Source organism: Trachinotus anak, unplaced genomic scaffold (assembly GCF_046630095.1).
Source record: "Trachinotus anak isolate AG129_WGS33_773 ecotype Australia unplaced genomic scaffold, CSIRO_AGI_Tana_v1 ptg000017l, whole genome shotgun sequence".
In the NCBI taxonomy this organism is placed as follows: domain Eukaryota; kingdom Metazoa; phylum Chordata; class Actinopteri; order Carangiformes; family Carangidae; genus Trachinotus; species Trachinotus anak.
This window is the reverse complement of record NW_027273868.1, coordinates 860,086-880,942: the sequence shown is the minus strand read 5'-3', so window position 1 is coordinate 880,942 and position 20,857 is coordinate 860,086. Positions and strand designations below refer to the sequence as shown.

The window sequence follows — 20,857 nt, the reverse complement described above, 5'->3', positions numbered from 1 at the left end:
CAGAGTAAGTTCTCAAGATAATGTATATTATAATTTGGGGCTATACAAATAAAATTGAATTGAATTGAGCAAGTTTTACAGATTGCGATTCGTTCTTTCTTTCTTTCCTTCTTTCTTTCTTTCTTTCTTTCTTTCTTTCTTTCTTTCTTTCTTTCTTTCTTTCTTTCTTTCTGAATGCCATGGACACTGATGCATTGGAAAATTTTGCTTATTTCTTAAATTGAGACAAGGTTGTGTAGGAAAGCTATTAGTTTGGTCCTAAAACCTGAGTATTGCATCGGCATCAGTATCAAACAGAGACAAAAGGGGGCGGCGTCCTCTTGGCCTACAAGGGTTAAGGTTTTGACCATGTCATTAAACTGTCCCTGTTTTTTAAGTATTTTTAAAATATTTAAAAAAATCCACCCCTCCAGACTAAATAAAATAAATTAAGCATAACTGCATGACAATTAAAGTTCATTTTTGACCTTGGGCAACAGTAGTTTGAGAACCCAAGGTCAACTCATCAACATGTCCCAGCCTTCATCAACAAATGTCTCAGTAATAATAATCTCAGCAGCAGAATGTCTGAAGTTTGAAAGTAGCTAATCCTGAATAAAATATTTTCTTAAACAACCTTTAAGGTTCAAATGAAAGGGTCACAAAGACTTAATCAAATGTTCTTGTCTGATGAGGAAAAGCTTCCTCTTCGGTCATGTACTTATCCACAAGTGTTGAATTGCAAGCCTGATCCTAGAACAGTCAGCCATGAAGTCATCAATCCTTATTGCACAGGGTAGTAGCACACTCTATTGTCAACAGGAGGAACAGCAATGGCTGCTGTTCCTGAAGTGAAATGTGTGTGAAGTGAAAATATGAGTTGTTAAATTTAATATTTATACATTTCTCCATTATGTTCAGTTTTGAAAGAATCAGAAGAGAAGCTAGAAGCAGAGAAGAATCTGTATTGTCCAGTGCTTCTTAAGTTCATACAATATGTACAGTGTTCCACCAGGGGGAAAAACACACTGGACCATATCTACTTCAACTTCAAGCGTTCATATAGAGCAGTACCTCTCCCTCGCCTGGGCCCGTCAGACCATTACTCACTGCTCTTCATCCCAGCATACACCCCCCTCAGGAGAAAAAACCAAGCCGGACATAAAGACTATAGAAACCTGGCCTGATGGATCACTCTCTCAGCTGCAGAGACTGTTCTACATAAGAAACTGCACCAACAATATCACAGATGACTAACACATCAAGGTCTATCCCAACCAAAAACTCCGGCTACTGAGGTACAGTTGCTCCTTAATACCCAATACATCATGGCTAGAGCAGAGACAGAGGAGGGGCATCAAAGTTGCAAAAGAGGCCTACAAGAGAACAGTGGAGGATCATTTTACACACAATAACCCACAGCAGGTTTACCAGGGATTACAGCAAATCAGCAACTTCAAAGGCAACACCCTGGGGACTGTCAGTGCAAATGCCTTTCTGGCAGAGGAACTGAACCATTTCTTTGCTTGCTTTGAGGCAAAGAGTCACAATGCCCTCACCAACTTCCAGCCCCAACACACTCACCCTCTAGGAACACCAAGTGAGGCGTGTGCTGAAGTCAGTGAACCCAAGGAAAGCTATTGGCAAAGTAGTAAAGCAGTACTTAAAGCTTGTGCTGATCAGTTATCAGGGCTCTTCACCAATGTTTTCAATCTTTCCCTGACAGAAACCACCATCTCACCTTGTCTGAAGTTGGCTACCACCATCCCTGTCTCAAAGAAGCCAGCTATCAACAGTCTCAGTGACTACAGAGTTCAATTGCACTTACATCAGTAGTCGAAAAATGTTTTGAAAGACTAATCAAAGCCAACCTCCCTCGAAACTTAGACCCTCATCAGTTTGCTTATGAAGCAAACAGATCCACAGATGACTCCATCACTACAGCCCTCCACACTGCGCTGAGCCATCTGGAACACCAGGTATCTATCACCAGGTAGCTATGTAAGGATGTTCTCTATTGATTACAGCTTGGCATTCACTATTATCATACCAGACATACAAGACAACAAGCTGACTGACTTAGGCCGCATCAACACTGCTATGTTTTTGTCTTAAAACAGCGTTTTAAAATGAAAAGGATCTCCATCTAGACAAGTGTTTTAGCTCCATATCAGAAACGATCTGCGTCCATACTAACACAGCAGCAAAAGATATGCTATGAAAACATAGCTGTGTGGATGTCACCATAGACTTCCCCCTCTCCCCTGTGCCTGGATGAAGGACTTCCTCACTAACCACCCACAAACAGTTAAAATTGGTCCCTATTGCTCCTATACCCTCACACTCAGCACTGGCCCTCTTGTTTCCTCCAGGTATCTTACCCTACCTGCTTTATTTTTAACTGAAAACTGTAATGTCTCCAGATCCCAGTGCTGTTGCCATATTTTTCCTTATGATGCTCTTTTCCTCTGGTTTGGATAGTTTAAAACTGATGTCTATATTTCCTTTCCATAGAGCTTATTTAGTCAGTTTGTCCACTTTTTAATTTCTTCTTCCTCTTCAGTGCCTTATTCTATTGCTCTTGTATGAACTGACAATATTTTGAATAACAAATCCTGCTGAGTATTTGACCACCTGACTTGAGACTTGTGAGTGCTGACATGGAATCACTGCAAATAAGGATTTTGTGCGATAAATGTGTTTCAGGGATATGATATCTGCTCCCCAGTCCAACCCTACCAGACATCTCATCCTATTTGTAACCTTTTTTGTACTTATCAATAACATTTTTAATGTGTTCTTTCCATGTTAATCCAGTGTCAAAGAAGATCCCTAAAAAACCAGATGTCTCTCCTCTTTCAGTTTCTAAATATGTCCAGATAAAAAATTCCCCTAACCCTCCTTCTCATAAAAAACTATAGGTTTTTCAACTGAGAATTTAAATCCCCAATTCTTCCCCTACATTTCAACTTGCTCATTGAATGTGAATCGATCATTATATCATGTTTATTCAGAGAGATCTTTTGTTGCAGATAAGAAAAAAAAAAATGTTTTGTTTCTTTGTTGTTAGTCAGGGTGCTATCTTAACCAGTTTTGTGTAAAACTGGTGTAATCAGCCATTATATATGTTCCCTTTTTGTGTTTCATAGGTCACTTTATTGCTTGTTTGTTGTAAATTCATTTTTCTCATTTTGGGTAAATAAAACCCTTATTTTCAAAATGCTCCTGTGACTCCATATGCCTTCCAGCTCAGTCCCTCACACCTGGCTTTTCACAGTAAGCCCCGTTTGTCTGAGCTGAGCTGATCAGTTACTGGCAGTGTAATTGTCTAAGGTGAGCAAAAAATACTCCTTTTTTGATGCAGCTCATGGCTCGAGTATGAAGATGTTGTTGTTCAATATTGTGAATTAGATGTCTGACAAAGATCTATAACCAAAATGTTGCTTTCAAATAGATGTATTCCCAACAGGATACAGGAATTCATTTTCTTCTATCATAAAACAGAAAGAAATACCTTGTTGAAGGCTCATTAGTTACTGGAAGGGGGAAGGAAAATGTCTAAAAGACACAGTATCACACAGGGAAACACATACAATGGGTTAGGATCATTGTTAGCTGTGCAGTAACAATTTAGCCACTCTATCTCTTTGTTTCTCTCTCAGCCCAGGAGAGCACGTTGCCAGGAAACTCCACTTAACAAGGTCAGAGATAGGAACGAGGAGACTGACACCTCAGCCTTCAGTTCTCCTCCAACGAGGCTACATCTCTCCAGGGCACAAGTCAGGTGAGTAAACACTGTTATTGAATGTGAATCATATGTAATATCATGTTTATTCAGACATGAAATATCTTTTGTTGGCCATAAGAAGATAATATCCTACAAGAAAATATAGTGCAAGCTGGGAGAAGTGGAAAGTAAATCATATGTTCATGAAATCGTTTATAGAATATTGATATTCAGGTACACAAGTGATCAGAAATTTTTGATTTCTGTTTAATTTTGGTGTTTTTAAACTTAATAAGAAGATAATATGGGCTATTAGTCAGGCTTTGATTTCTATAGTAGGTTACAGTTACAGTTTATAGACACAAAGGTCTGAAATCTGACTGTGCAAATTATATGAAATGGTAAACAAGAGGAAAAAACCCATGGCCTCTGAGTCTCAAGGTATCATGATTAAAAAAGTCTTTGATGTTACATGGTGATACGGTTCTGTATCTTTAGTTTCGGACTTTTTGTTGTGTCATTTGAAAATGTATCTGCGTAATATTCATTGTAAGTCCCTGCTAGTTGGGCATGCATGCATTACATTAACAAACTGGGTCAAACTACCAATTAGCTATGATAGGTACAGTATGTGTCAGGTGGCAGGAGTTGAACACAGAGTAGGTAAAACACAAAAGAAATGCAGTGGTTAGGGGTTAGGATGTATCAGGTTACTCTCAGTTTGAATATATACAGTATAAAAGAGAGTTCAAGTGTTAATCTAGATATTCTTGTTGTATCAGGACAAATACCTTGTATTGTAATTGTAATACCACATTCTGCTCCTGATTAAGCTGCCAACAAAGCTTTGAGCTCTAAATATTAAACAGTAATTTAACACCACACCCTTCCTGGCTGAATGTTTCAGCACGTATGCTCCAGGTTTAAGCGGTGTGGGTGTGATTTCCACCTCATTTCAGTTCAGCACACAAATCGGCACAAGCCTCTTTTGCCAACCTTGTGAAGCAAATATACAGAATACATATTAATTTTTGTTTATTGAATGCTAAGAGCATCATAATACACTCATGCTGTCCAGAGAGTAAGTATTTTGACAGTTACACATTTTTTGTTCATCAGGTTCAGTGCTTCATGAAATTCAATTGTAAATAAAATAACAGGTTTCAATCTGTGATGTGTGTTGATTGTCACTCTTCACACCTGTATGTTTGTCTTGTTTTTATATTTTCTGTATTATTCTTATTGTGACTTATGGTGCGAGCAAACCACAATGTTTTTGTGCATTGTCAGATCATCCCATAGTGAATATTGACTTATTAATGTCTACTCTAGTTGTTGCACAGCAGAATGTCTGCGATGCACTGGGAGGCCAGGCGGCGTCAGAGTGTTGGGGACCGCAGGATGGCCAGAGATAAAGAGCAGGTAAATAACATGTAGAACCACTTTCCAATAAGGAACCCTTTATAAAGGGCTTATATGATGTAACTAATGGTGTGTAACTAAAAGTGTTTACTAAACAATTTACTAATAGTTTATAAATCAACTATGAACCATTTAAAAGGACGGTGCCAGAGGCGGCCCGATTGCGGAGTGGTTAGGGTGCGGTTGCTTTTAGCAGGCAAGTGCCGGTTCGACTCCCAACCGGCCCAACTCTTTCCTGCGTGTCATTCCACCTCTCTCTCTGCCCCTTTCCTGTCACTCTCTACTGTCCTGTCAATAAAGGTAAAAAATGCCCAAAAAAAAATCTTTAAAAAAAAAAAAGAAAAAGGAGTGTACCAGATTGTGACAGGTGATGGAATGTAACTTAGTGCATTTATTCAAGTGCTTTACTTATTTTCAGTTTTCAGGTAATTGTCCTTTACCTCCACCACACACTGCAGATTAATATTTTACATACAAAACATATAATCAGCTCATAAATGTGGTGCAGTTTTATAGACAGTAATAAAATACTGCTTACACATAGTTTTCATAATAATCCAATTTTATAATATACAATATCATGGTCTAACACAGATTCTGTGTTGTTTGTCATTGCCCAACATTGTCCTCATTGTCCAATGAGTTTTACAGATTTAGCTTCTATGTAAAGTCATATTTCTTGACTTTTAAGGACAAATATGTTGGTGTCACTGCTGCTGCTGCTGCAAAATCAGGGTGATCCTGGGTGCGATCATCTTAAACCCATCATCTCAAAACAAAAGCACCTGGCAAGACTCTCTAAAAATGCTGTACATGTGTCACAACCACAATATTTGGCTGGGTGATATCTTTATTGATTTAGAGGAAGCAATCATTTAAAATGTATAACAGATTATACTTCATTTACTGTTTGTGGTGGATCAGTGGTGTAACAACAGTGCAGCAAGGTGGAGTTAAAAACAGAACTTCTATAGTGGCTGTACAAATCTTAAGACATTTCTTCCAAAGCTAGTTTCACATGGACTGTTCTGCTGCACTTTATCTGGTCTACTTTATTATTGAACAACAGCAGGGCTAATTGGAAACCGAGCAAGGACATGTGACACCCCAGCATGGGGTCAAACCCGTTTCCTGGATGAGTCTGCAGCTTGTGTCATGTTGCTAATGTCCAGGATGCATTCAGAGCCAGACACAAAAATATGTTTGTGAAATATCTGAGTTAAGTAGCATTAACTTTAAATAAATAGAGAGTTATTTCAACATGAGACATCTCTTGGGCAAAATGTAATTTATTAGGCACTTAACTATTTACAAACCAGTGCAAGAGGAAATTATATTTAGAAGAAAACAACACAAATAGAATAAGTGATAAGAGAAGTTAAAGCTAAGTTTATGAGCGCTAATGACAGTATGTTAGTTTTGTAGTTCAATAGTTTTATGAATGGGTTCTCCTTTGTTTGTATTGCACACGTATGCAAGAATATGGGTGGTGCGACACACACCTGGTATCACGGTCCCGCACTGATCCGCTGTTGCTGACGGTAACACACAAACAAGCAGTGCACTAGACAAGGCAGAAGAAAACTGCAGGAAAACAACCACCAATGTAAACAATGTGTACAGACTACAACATAAACTGGTCCAAATCCACATTTCTTTCTGTCTCAGTGAACTCATGGAATCCTGCAACTCAAGACAAGTACTTTCTTTCACCTTGGGTGATAACAGATACCTGGGTATTGAAATCTCCTCCAATTTCACCCCACTATTAGGAAAATGTCTAACCTTCCATCCATTCAACCATCCAGATGAAAATTCTACCTTAATTACCAGTGTTGGGGAGTAGTGAATTACATGTAATTAAACTACATTTTGCAGTAGCTTAGTAGTTAAACTGTTCAAATGTGCATGGTGATTCAATTTTTTTTTTTGTGTAGATATCTACTGAAAGTACAAATGATTTGGGGCTATAAAAAGAAAGGAATGATTTTACCAGTGCTTCTCTACTGTAATTGAACCCTCTTCAACCAGCCATGACCACTGTAAAGGCATGTCCAGGCAATGCATTTGTCAGTCACTGCCACACACTTAAGTGCACATGTGTAATGCATGTGCAAAAGCCAAGGGTGGACATTGCTCAGTGGTCACACAGTACCTATGTCATCATCAATCTCAGCCTGAGTAAAAATCTCCATGGCCATACCTTATGATGTTTTATTAACACCACTTTACCATAAACAGTGAGGTATTTTTTTTAAATTTTTTTGGTTTATATATGACCTGTGAAAAAGTTTATTATCTTAATACTCATCATAATACATCAATGGTTGCTACTTTTTGCAATTAACTCAATAGTATGTATGTATGTATTATATTTTGTTATTATTTGTTATAATTTGGTTCACATGTACACCGTGAATGTTCTGATTACTGAATTCTGTCATATCACAATTCTACTGGTATAAGAACTTGCACTTTACAGAAAAATCGATGCGGGTTGGCCTACATGCATGCAATTTTCATCACTATGTGGCAAACAGATGGATCGACTCTAACCTCTAATCTGTTTTAGATTCCTTTAGTACAAGCAGGATGCAAAAACATAAAAATCTGTGATTTATCCTTCACTGGCCCAGACATGAAACATCACGTAAAGTACACAATTTAGTCACAGTGGACCTACCACAGGTATTTTCTTTTAACTGTGCTATTATCCTCTGCTTTCTCTGTATTTGTATTTATTTCAGTTCAACTATCTCTCTTTACAGTTGGTGAATTGGGGTCCTGACACCATCTGCACCTCAACTGAATCAAACACAGCACCAAAGCAAACAGGTATCATTATGCTTAACATGAATTTATAAACAACATGGTTGAACAAGTCAAAAAAGACAAGTAGTTTTTTTAGAGCAGCTACCTCCTTAGATAAGTTAAGAAGCTGGCCATCATATACCTCTCTCTCTTCTGCTGCATTTCCGGATGAGTTCCCCAGGGGCCAGTTGCACAAAACACCTTAACTTAAGATTCCCTTAAAATAAAAACTGTTGCATGAAACAATAGTCTTCTCCTTTCCTTAAAATTTTCACTTAAGTATCTTGGTCTTATACTAATGAATCTCTTGAAGTCAGTTAAGACGTTGCACAGAAGACCTTAGCGACCAAACTAAGGGAAAAACCTAAGGCACCAATGATTGTATCTTAACATGGTGATAAATAAACACATCGATGAACACAATGACAAGGAATTTTTTTTTTTATCTATAGATTTGACAGTCAGTTTATGATTTGTCCATCTAGAACTGATCACTCCACTTTCCACAGCTGTGCTCCTCAGCTCCTTTGCAGTTAATGATTGCTCTATGGTTATTATGCTATTATCGTATCTTTCCAGTCAATTATTGGTGAAATATTTCATGTCCATTGTTCAGCTGTGTTGCATGTCATTCACTTACTGTCGAACGCTCTTACCTATCTGCTGAACACTGAGTTTTCTTTTGTTATATTCCTCTATTAGTTTTGCCTTTTCCTCCTCTGACCAATTTGTTTTCCTCCCCTCTTTTCTTCTGCCATTTATTTTTGCAGGCCAACTTTGTGAGACAATAACAAGTGAGATGATAACCAGTATCACAAGCGCCAATACTAGCAAACAAATGGTCTCCATGGAAACTGTAGAATTTTACTGCTGTAAAATCTCAGTCATTGCTGTAAATGACTTTACATCTCTCCTTAGCTAAGGAAACCTTTTAAGATAATCTGTGCAACAACATTAAGTAATTCCCTCAGCAAAGGTGAAACTCAACCTTAAATGTCACTCATAAGTATAAAACTTGAGGTGCTTTGTGCAATTGGCCCTTGCTAGCTCCTTAATATGTCTCTGATCTGCTCACAGGCCACAAACCTTCCAGAACCCTCAGATCATCACACATAATTCAATTCAATTTTAATTAAATTTTATTTGTATAGTGCCAAATCATAATATACATTATCTCAAGGGACTTTATAGGGTAAGGTCAAAACTTCCTTTATTATAGAGAAAAAACCAACAGTTCTCACAAAGAGCAGCACTTGGCGACAGGGGGGAGGAAAAACTCCCTTTAACAGGAAGAAACCTCCAACAGAACCGGGCTCGGGGTGGGAGGCTGTCTGCCTCAACCAGTCTCCTAACTAACCCTATGGAGAAGGTGCATTCAGTCACTATAGCCCCATTCTCCTAAATAAAGTATGTGATATTATAAGTTGTACCACAACTGTGTTGTCTTTTAAAAGCAAGCTTAAGACCTACCTGTTCTCTCAGGCCTATGGACTGTTAGTGCCTACCCTTTCTCTCTCTCTCTCTCTCTCTCTCTCTCTCTCTCTCTCTCTATATATATATATATATATATATATATATATATATATATATTATATATACTGTGTGTATATATATACACATAGTATATATATAATAAATTAATAACATTATTCTCCCTATTCTGTCCATATTTACGCAAATAATATACTTTTGTATGTGCTGAAGTCTTCAACACATTTTCATTCTGCATTTGATACCATCTAGTGAGCCCCTCTTAATCATAGACCCGTTTTAAATCCAGACAAGACCATGTTAAGGGGCAGCGGAACAGGTAAACTCAAATGCAGACCTAAACTTGGAGACAGGGAGGAAGTAACAGACATTAATTGCAGATAAGTTGGCACAACAACAACAATCAACAAGAAAAGCTCAGTGAAAAGCTCAGTTGCAAAAAAGTGGTAATAAGTTGGCTGGAAGCATAGTAGCTTTGATGGGTAGCAGAGTCTACAATCTGTGTGGAAGTGGCAGGGCTGGATATTTGTAGAGGTCCTGATTATGGAACAAGTTGCTGCTGGTGAAGTTGTGCCCTGACCGCAGTGTACCTGCAGGCAATCACACACAGACACACAAGAAGAGGGAACGAGAGGAAGGGGTGGGGTCACTTAGACAGTGGCATCATTAGGGTGAGGCTGACCTGGAGTTGAAAGGCATGGCAGATGATGTACCGGGTTGGATGTAACAGTGCCCCCCTCTACAGGCGCCACCTCTCACCTGATCAGCCTTATCCAGGTTTAAGATGTGGAAATCACCTTTGAGTGAGGGTTCTAGAATATGGCAGCAGGGCACCAGCAGTACTCCTCTTGCCCGTATCCTTCCCAGTCCACTATGTATTGCAGGCCATGACCACAATGGTGTGTGTCCACAAAAAACAGAGAGTTAACAGGACCATTACCCAGGTTAAGCTGGTTCCACTGGGTTTGGTGGACAATGTTCCTCAATTTCTAAGGAAACTAAGGTACACTGCAGGTGGATGGCAGGATGAGATCCGCATCAGAATCTGTGCTGTCAAAGGTGAACTGGCGAGAGAGAGCATCAGATTCGGTATCGCTAAAATCAGGGCAATGAGTGTGAAATTTAATCTGCCAAAAAACAAGGCTTACCTGGCTTGCCGGGAGCTCAGACATTTAGGTTTGGATGTATAAGGGGGAGCATAGAGCCCTCTATAATACATCTAGCCAGTGACACCATTCCTCAAGGGCTAATCAGAGGGAGCACATTGGGATAACACAGCACCTACTGTTGGAGTTGTCTACCTCCACTATGAGTTAGAGTTCTGGGTCTGGGTGGGTGAAGCTGCGCAATAGTGCTTAAGTTCCAGAACATGGCCTCTCCTTGGGTGTCCAAAGGAATGGAGTGGTGGTGAAAGCAGTGAGAGACACTGCCTGACGGCTGTAGTTCCAGATGAAATGCCATGAAATGCTGCAGCTCTTTCAGATTAGTAGGCACTAGCCAATCTGTGACTGCCTTAATTTTGACAGGGTCCACCATCACTTGTCCCTGTGCAATAATATATCCCAAGAAAAACAAAGGAAACATGAAACTCACATTTCTGAGACAGCTGCTGAGAGAATGTGGCAGATTTGTTGCTGGAGAGTCTGGGGGTCCTTAGAAAAAAATATGAATGTCACTAAGATAGACAAACAAAGCATCTGATCATACCTATAACGAAGGGCACCTCGTTACTAGTGACTGATGGCTTTGGTCTTGTAAATATTGTACAATGGGGTCTTGTATTAATTGCACTTTTAACAAATGTTAGCTGTGCACATTGATAACAGCAATTTGATAACAATATTTGTACTTTATTAGCAGGATTTGCACAGAACATTTTGCACATTGCATATTTGCAGATTTTCTACCAAGTATTTTTGTTCTATTTATTGAGTATTTATGGCGTATTTATTGAGTATTTTGAACCCTTGTTGTACTGTTGTCTGGCAGGTGCTGTGGTGGGTAATTGGCTCCGCCTGAAAGAGAGCGGAGTTGGATTAGGATCCAATAACATTGTTTTTGCAAACATACATTAATAATTGATGAACGATAGATTAATTGTGTTCTGTGTAGATTAACATCTATATGTTCTGTTTATCATAAAGTAAAACAGTGTATTTGTGCATTAGTTTAGTGTATTTTGTGAAGTTGTAGTGTAAAACACTCACCTGTCCTTTTCCATTGTCTGCTCCAGAGTGTTCAGCCAAAACAGTTCCCAGGCGTATAAACACCTAACATTCATTCACATAAACATTCCGGGAGGGACTAAGTGGGAGGATAGGAGCGTGGGGATTTGGTAGTGGCGTGTACCTTCATATTTTTTGGGAGAAGGGATACAGCAGTATAAAATCATTTTGTAAATACTATGTTTAAATTATATTCTAAAATACTAGCAATCTAGTCAAGTTGTAAGAATTTGGAAACACCTGGTAATGGTAGGATCTAGTGGTAGGGGTATGCAGTGGCACAGTATAAAAGGCATCACTTACGATCTGTCTGTGTGTCTGGTAGGATGTCACATGTTGTTGTCATGATTTGCTGCTGTTGAATAAAATCTACACCTTACCTCACCATCGCCTTGCCATCTAATTTTTTACTGCATCATCCAACTGCTAAAGGGACATCCTAACAACGCTGTTTAGTACATTTCTTCCCAGGCTCTGGAAAACAGCGGGGTCATTAGTCAGACCAAAAGGCATTACCAGATATTCAATGTGGCCAAGTGGTGTGTTAAAAGTTGTTTTCCACTCTCCACTGTGGCATCACAAAGAGGGGCCAAAGCAGAACCGATGTGTGGATGTGTGCTGGTGAAGTTGTGCCCTGACCACAGCATACCTGCAGGCAATCTGATGTCCGGTTCTGCTTTGGTATAACTGGCTGCTGGTCAGAGGGGTTCCTGGGGTTGATGGACAGGATGTGGTGCGTGAAGACCAGAGCAATTGGAGGTCATGATACTCAATATAAACATATCTCTAAAACTCTCCACTTGTGATCGGATCACTCAGAATCAGATCAGGTCTGAACAGAGCCAAATTTATCGGTGACAGTCTGACATTGGCCGACCACTATTGTTGGGAAACGTATGTGCCATTGTTGGTGTTTTAACTGTGAAATTGTGGTGTGTCTCACGGTGTCCACGAGGTGGCAGTGTTGTTATGTAACTCTCTGGTAGAGAGTTGTGTTAGTGCAGATGAAGAGAGAACCTAAAGAAGGAATGTTAGGAAGAACTGTTGAGAGCTGAAAAACAGTGTTACTATTCCAGAGGCAATCGCATGAGAAGTTACTGCATAAATGGCGACGAGGATAAAGCAAACAGGAAGCCCTGCAGGAGTGCAGAGGACCGTGTAAGTTGCTCAATTAGCAAGAAGTAACAAACGGTGTGTAACAAGACAACATGGCGGTGGCCTTGATTGGAGGAATTGCTCCTTTTAATAGCCAAGCCCAAACGTGGGAGGAATATTGTGAGGTCCTCTGCCACTTTTTTGAAGCTAATGAGATTACAGATGCAAGTTGCCAGAAACCCAGCGATATTGTGCAACGCTTTAAGTTTAACTCAAGGATTAGAAGGCATGGAGAAACAGTTATGGAATATGATGCTGTTTTGAGCAAACTGGCGCAAGATTGCAACTATGGAGATAAGTTGTCAGAAATGCTACGGGATAGACTGGTGTCTGGAGTTGATCGTACACAGCGGTGGCTATTGGCAGAGCTGGACTTGACCTTTGACAAGGTGCTAAAGCTGGCCCAGGCAATCAAGACTGCCAGCAAGGATGTGAGAGATTTACAGTCACAGGAATCAGCACCCTTGCACGTGAGGACATCTGAAGCAGTGCATAAGATGTCAACAAAACAAGCCCCAAATAGGCAGCAGCACCAGCTGAAGGCTTACTACAGGTGTGGTAACGAACAGCACAGGGATGGAGACTGTAAGTTCGTTAAGGAAACCTATCACAAGTGTGGAAAAATTGGCCATATCCAGAAAGTGTGCAGGTCCAAAGGTTCAGCTAGCACTTTTAAGGCTACAGGGGGTGGAGTGAGACAGAGGGGTAAGCATGTGAAAGCTCTGGGTGCAAACTATGTCAGTCAGGGGGAGGATGGAAAAGATGGCATAGACACAGAGGAGGTCATGTTCACATTATACATAATGGACATACCAGCAGAAGAGCCATTTCTCGAGACACTGACAATTAATGAGAAAGAAATGTGGTTTGAAGTTGACTCAGCTTGTGGGGTCACAGTGGTGAACCTGTCAGTGTACAAAACTTTATGGGGAGATAATGTGCCAGAACTACAGCCATGTAGAGTGAGACTCAGAACATACAGAGGGCACAGAGTAAAAGTGTTGGGAGCAGCTTGGGTAAAAGTGGAATAGAACGCTTTATCGGTTTCACTTGATCAGCAGTCACACTGGTTACCAAATGGATGTGTGTTGTGGGGTCCGAGATAATTGTGCCAAAACCAGGGCAAGAAAATGTCTTGAAACAACTCCACCAGTGCCACCCAGGAGAGTCCAGAATGAAAGCATTGTCTAGGAGTTATGTATGGTGGCCAAAGATGGACAAAGAGTTGGAGGATATTGTCAAGAACTGTCCAACATGTCAGGAGCACCAAAAAAGTCCTGCACCAGCCCCATTACACCCATGGGACTGGCCTGACAAGCCATGGAGCCGTATTCACGTGGATTACGCAGGACCATTTATGGGTAAGATATTTTTTGTGCTCATAGATGCACATTCAAAATGGATGGATGTGTACCCAGTGAGCTCTGCTACCTCAGCCACCACAACTGAGCGCCTACGTACTAGTTTTAGTAATCATGGACTGCCTGAGTTGTTATTCAGTTACCGAGTGACTCCTCATACTACGACATGTCTGTCCCCAGCAGAGCTGCTTCCTGGGAGGAAGTTACGTTGCACTTTGGCTTCAATCCACCCAGACCTGAACAAGAAGGTACAAGAAAATCAAAGAAGACACATAAGAGATCATGACAAAAATGCAAAGGGACGTTGGTTCAAAACAGGAGACTCAGTGCTGGTTCAGAACTTCAGTCTTGGACCGAAGTGGGTTCCAGGAATCATAGAGTCTGTGACGGGACCAGTGTCATACAAAGTGATGCTGGGTGATGGGAGAGTAGTAAGATGACATGTGGACCAGATTCACGCTCACCACTCAAGATCAGAGAGCATCAGTGAGAAACAACCTGCTATCCCTACTCAGCTAAGTCCGGCTGTGGCAAAGGACGAGACGTGGCTGGATGTTGAGGAGGTGGTGCTCAGTGGTGACAAGTCAGAGAAGCCAGTCACCACAGAGACTGCAGAAACCACAGAGACTGATCAAAGAACACAGATACAGACCACTCAATTGAGGAGGTCAAAAAGGGAAACTAAGATGCCACATTATCTGAAAGACTTCCAGCTGAATTAAAGAGAGAGCAGTTGCAATAAGAATGTGTTCATGAACTAATGAATAATGGGAATGTGTTACAATGTTCCTTTTGGGGTTATTCAAACCTGCTTAAGGGGGGAAGGATGTTGTAACTTGTGGTGTGTCTCATGTTGTCCACGAGGTGGTGGTGTTGTTATGTAACTCTCTGGTAGAGAGTTGTGTTAGTGCAGATGAAAAGAGAACCTGCTGGAGAGAACGATTCCTCCTGTAAGAGGGAATGTTAGAAGGAACTGTCGAGAGCTGAAAAGCAAATAAAGAGTTGCTGTGTTCCAGAAGCAATCGCGAGCGATGTTACTACAGTTGGGAAATGTATTTGCCAGTGGAACACAAGTGGCATACCACCAGAGACCGGCATATATCGCTGAGGGTATCGGCATAATCTGCTCCACTAGCTCCACTAGCAGCATACCATTTGCCACTTTTCGACATGGATATCTTATAAGGCCTTGTAATAACTAGAATTTTGGACTCTGAATTTGACCTGTTAAATTTGAGCAACTTGAATATATTTGATGTGACTTTTTATGCTAGAAATTTTCACTCTGAATTTGTGAACATTGAAAAATTTGGTTTTGAAAAATTCACAAATTGAATTCACAGTAAAAAAAAATCAGATTACATAATTACAATGCAAAAGTGCTAGAGCATAGGCTTTACAATTTTAAAATCTAGTAAGACAGATTTGCTTCAATACTAACCATCCCCCCTCCCACAGAATATCTGTTTGACCACCTGTTTCCTAGCATATCAACCCAGATATGTCCTAAATTAAGAAAGTGAATAACATGCTTTTATTCATAGTTGTAAGAGCAGGAGCAAAAATGTGTCACTGAGACTTTTAAGCCAATTAGGAGGATTTCATTTCAGACACTTGATAATATCAGAATCAGAATCAGAATCAGAATCAGAATCAGTTTTATTGCCAAGTATGTTTTCACATACAAGGAATTTTTTCTGGTGATTGGTGCAATTGATCAGCAACAGTGGGGCTCTCTAGCCTTGTTGATAAGGCTAATAGCAGATGGGAAGAAGCTATTTTTGTGGCGAGAGGTTTTGGTCCTGAAGGACCGCAGCCTCCTGCCAGAGGGGAGTGTCACAAAGAGTTTGTGTCCAGGGTGGGAGGAGTCAGCTACAATCTTCCTTGCACGCCTCAGAGTCCTTGAGGCGTACAGGTCCTGGAGGGACGGAAGATTGCAGCCAATCACCTTCTCAGCAGAGTGGATGATACGCTGCAGTCTGTTATTGTCCCTCTCCGTGGCAGCAGCGTACCAGATGGTGATGGAGGAGGTGAGGATGGACTCAATGATGGAGGTGTAGAAGTTCACCATCATAGTCCTTGGCAGGTTGAACTTCTTCAATTGCCTCAGGAAATACATCCTCTGCTGAGCTTTTTTGATGAGGGAGCTGATGTTTAGCTCCCATTTGAGATCCTGTGTGATGGTGGTTCCCAAGAAGCGAAAATGCTCCACGGTAGCCACGGGGGAGTCACACAGGGAGATGGGGGTGGGTGGGGCTAGGCTCTTCCTGAAGTCCACTATCATTTCCACTGTCTTCAGAGCGTTTAGCTCTAGGTTGTTCTGCCTGCACCAGGTCACCAGACGGTCAGTCTCCCACCTGTAGGCAGACTCATCGCCATCAGAGATGAGTCCAATGAGAGTGGTGTCGTCTGCAAACTTCAGGAGCTTGACAGACTGATGGGTGGAGGTGCAGGTGTTGGTGTACAGGGAGAAGAGCAGAGGAGAAAGAACGCAGCCTTGTGGGGATCCAGTGCTGATGGTCTGGGAGTCAGACACATGCTTTCCTAGCTTCACGTGCTGCCTCCTGTCAGACAGGAAGTCGGTGATCCACCTGCAGGTGGAGTCAGGCACGCTCAGCTGGGAGAGCTTGTCCTGCAGCAGAGCCGGGATGATGGTGTTGAAGGCAGAGCTGAAGTCCACAAACAGGATCCTGGCATAGGTCCCTGAGGAGTCCAGGTGCTGGAGGATGAAGTGGAGAGCCATGTTGACGGCGTCATCTACAGACCTGTTGGCTCTGTAGGCGAACTGCAGGGGGTCCAGGAGTGGGTCAGTGATGGATTTGAGATGGGACAGGACAAGGCGCTCAAATGATTTCATGACCACAGAGGTCAGGGCAATGGGTCTATAGTCATTTAGACCTGTGGGCCTTGGTTTTTTGGGGACAGGGATGATGGTGGAGGATTTGAAGCAGGTTGGCACGTGGCAGGTCTCCAGTGAGGTGTTGAAGATGTCCGTGAACACTGGAGACAGCTGATCAGCACAGTGCTTCAGGGATGATGGAGAGACAGAGTCAGGACCAGCTGCTTTGCGGGGGTTCTGCTTCTTAAAAAGCCTGTTGACATCTCTCTCCAGGATAGAGAGAGACGTTCCTTTGGTAGGGGAGGAGGGGGGTTCTGATGTGGCTCTGATGTGGAGGTTAGTGTCAGGCTTGTCCCACTGTCTTTCAAAGCGGCAGTAGAACTCATTCAGATCATTGGCCAGACGGAAGTCGTTAATGGAGTGGGGGGGTTTAGGTTTGTAGTTTGTGATCTTTCTGAGCCCTTTCCAGACAGAAGCAGAGTCGTTGGCTGAGAACTGGAGCTGAAGTTTCTCAGAGTACAGACGTTTAGCTTCTCTCACCACCTTGCTAAACCTGTGCTTGGACTCTTTAAACCTGTCCCTGTCCCCGCTCCTGAAAGCTTCCTCCTTTTGCCTCCTGAGCTGACTGAGCTTAGCTGTGAACCAGGGTTTGTCATTGTTATAACTCACCCTGGTGCGTGATGGGATACAGCAGTCCTCACAGAAGCTGATGTATGACGTCACAGCCTCTGTGAACTCATCCAGACTGTTGGAAGCAGTCCTGAACACTTCCCAGTCAGTGCAGTCCAAACATGCCCGCAGATCCTCTTTGGCTTCACTGCTCCACTGCTTCGATGTCTTCACAACAGGTTTACACAGTTATGAGCCAAGATATGGAAGGAGCCAATTTTCTGCCTGAGAATCATGTCCATCCTCCTGCTCTAACAACAAGAGAAGGCAATGATGTCATTGTTTGTTCTGTGTCTGCTTCATGAATATCTCTGTGATCTCTGAAGGTCGTTAACACTTGAGTGGTCTCATTAGTGAAGTCAAACATGAATCAGTGTGAGTAGTGTTAACACAACATTTGCATAAATCTATTCACTGTAAACACAGCGAGGCCATGTTCACAGACACACACAAATAAGTCATAGCTATGGCTCAGCTACATATTGTGCTACAAATGATTACACATGATACATTTATAATTATGCTGATAAATAGAGTATATCTGCAATGAAATATTATATATTCTTTTCATTTCTATTCTAACCAGTCTCAGATTGTCTCAGCTCTTCATCTGCTTTTCTCCTCCTCTCTGTGCTCACATCTACAGTATTTTAATACAACTGAATTCACAATAAAGCTGTTCTCATGGACATGTTTTTTTGTTTCTGTTGTCAGACAGACAGTTTTACATCCCTCTCTCAAGCTTCTCTCTCTAGCAACAACAAGTTGACCAGCCAATCAGAAGAGAGGCTCATAGCCATAAACCTATAGGATGGTTAGGCCCAATCCCACTGTCCACCCTTACAGACTCACAGGCCCCGTGGAGACCTGGTATTAATTAAAATGTGCCTTCAGTTATTGGATCACAAGTGGTCAGCTCTAAGCATGTCTGATAACACCTGGCTTTAACAGCCTGATGTGTCTCCAGTGACCACTTGTGATCAGATCTCACTTCTCCAGTTCATATGCACATAAACACGCATGCGCTGTTGTTTTTAGTGGGTCCGTTGTCAATGTGCTTCTGTGTATGTGAGTGAGTAGTTGAGAGAGAGAGCGAGAGCAGTACAGAGTGTTTGATCAATGCGCTGTGCACAGCTCTACAGTGAAATTAGGTTTTAGAAATATTTATAATTTATAAAACATTTTCGGTTCATTACTAATCAGACTGTGGCAGACGACGTAAATAGATCAGGCAGTCCTTCAATGTGACCAGGACGCATTTCCGTTCACACTGCTAAAAGAATGTGGCCACATGTGGCCCAGTCCACCTCTGAATGTGGTCTAAGTGATTGGATCTCAAATGGGTGGGTTCAAACCTCTGCTTAGAGCTGTCCACTTGTGATTGGATCTCTCAAGGCGGATGTTATACCAGGTCTGAACAAGGCCACTGACTCTGAGGAGTTTTCATGGCAAGTCCACAAGGGACTGTCCCACTGTAAAACCATCAAGTTCATGAGGGCTCTCTGCAGACATTTTGGGCCCTTCATGCAGACTTTCTTTAAGTCCACATTTCTGCAGACTTTGCCTGAGGGAGTCACCCAAAGTCCACAGCGTTGTAACATTAAACACAGGGTAACCGTGGTTACCGAGGGATGCCTGGAAGCGTAAAAAACGTAAACATCTGCCATAAAATGGACAAAAGAATAAGATAGAAGAACGGTTAACAAACAAGCATAAAAGGAACAAACCCAAACATTAACATTTCAAGAAAAAAGTTTACATGTTAATATAAACACGTACTTTACTGTCAGAGTCAGAACTGTGTGTAATTATTTGTCCTAAGATGACAGGATGATAAATTCCAAATCTACTTTCATCAGATCTGGTCCAGCATTACTGTTTTGGAGCAAACGGAGTAAATAAAACATTTAAAATCAGAAGTCCCAAAACCACATTTGGACGCAATACATGTTTTGGTATCTTCAGAGTAACATGATGCGTCACAAAGTGCTGTCGCATTCCTCTCTTCACCATTTTGAGCCCTTGCAGCCTCTCGCACTGACATCACTTATCAGGTGGTGTAAATGAAGTCTGTGAGGGCTCAGGGCTCAGGCCTTAGGGGGGCATTGGGGCTGGGCCTTACGCTATTCGGGAGAGCCCTGTGTTTCTATGTCCAGTAAAAATTAAGTGGAAGTACAGAATGGGGCAAACAGATCTTTAAAAAGCAGCCCTTCACACTTTGTGGCTCCATATAAGACCACTGACTAGTGCAGCTTTAACAAGCGCACCTCCTCTTATTTGTGTGTTGTTTTTAGCTGGAAGTTTGTGTGCCCACTGTAAAGAAGATCGGAAGACATCTGTCCATCACTTTGGAAAGATACCCAACAGATACTCAGTAGGTATCAGCACCTTTCTGATGATGAGGTTTGGATTGTCACGTGTCTGTTTTTAACCTCCTCCTCCATGAATGCAACTTCAGCTGGATACATACACAGAATTATTTTCAGTGGAATAACATCAGTTTTTCTGTCAGTCTTTGCAGTACACTCAGCAGTGGTGAGGAAGAGGAAGAACAGCACTGCTCTCTGATAACCTCACCAGATTACGAGATTATGTTTGGAAGCTCTGAACAGCAGATCTGTATTGGGTTTTATCAAAACTACACTGTTAGCCCGGATTTCATTTATACTCAAACAATCAATTTCAATGTACATAGATAATTTAAGTTTGATTGTAGAACTATTAAATTTGAGCGCAGTCTACTATTTTGAAGTAGAATAAACTTACATATGAAAGTAATGTCATGAATCAGTAAGTTTAAGTTAAATGGGATGGAATTTTTAAGTTTTGGTCATGACCACGCCTCTTAAATTCCTGCTGCATTAAAGTAGTGTAGGAAGGTTCGGTGTTCACAAGGTCATTTTTCAATTTAGGGGATGCTACAAAGAACTTTTTTTTATTTTAATACTGAAAACATTTAAAAAGACATGGTTAGCCATTACTGGTGATATTTAATGTTGTTATCAACTATGCAGAAACACTTTTTAAGCTTTATATCAGTGATTGTATTCTACTAGTAGAGTCTACAATATCTAAAATCATAAAAATATTGACTTGATATTATGGTTTATGCAAATAAATAACTCACTAATCCAATCTTTAATAGATCTTTAAGTTCTAATCTTTTTTACTCTACACG

General features: G+C 41.2%; 1 long non-coding RNA gene across 1 annotated transcript; it reads left to right on the top strand.

Moving 5' to 3' along the window:
* Positions 1 to 3,669: 3,669 nt before the first annotated feature.
* LOC139634777 (uncharacterized) lies at positions 3,670 to 20,854 on the top strand. Its single transcript, XR_011694055.1, has 4 exons — positions 3,670 to 3,763; positions 5,039 to 5,128; positions 7,897 to 7,963; positions 19,974 to 20,854. It is a non-coding gene; the product is annotated as an uncharacterized lncRNA (long non-coding RNA).
* Positions 20,855 to 20,857: the final 3 nt, after the last annotated feature.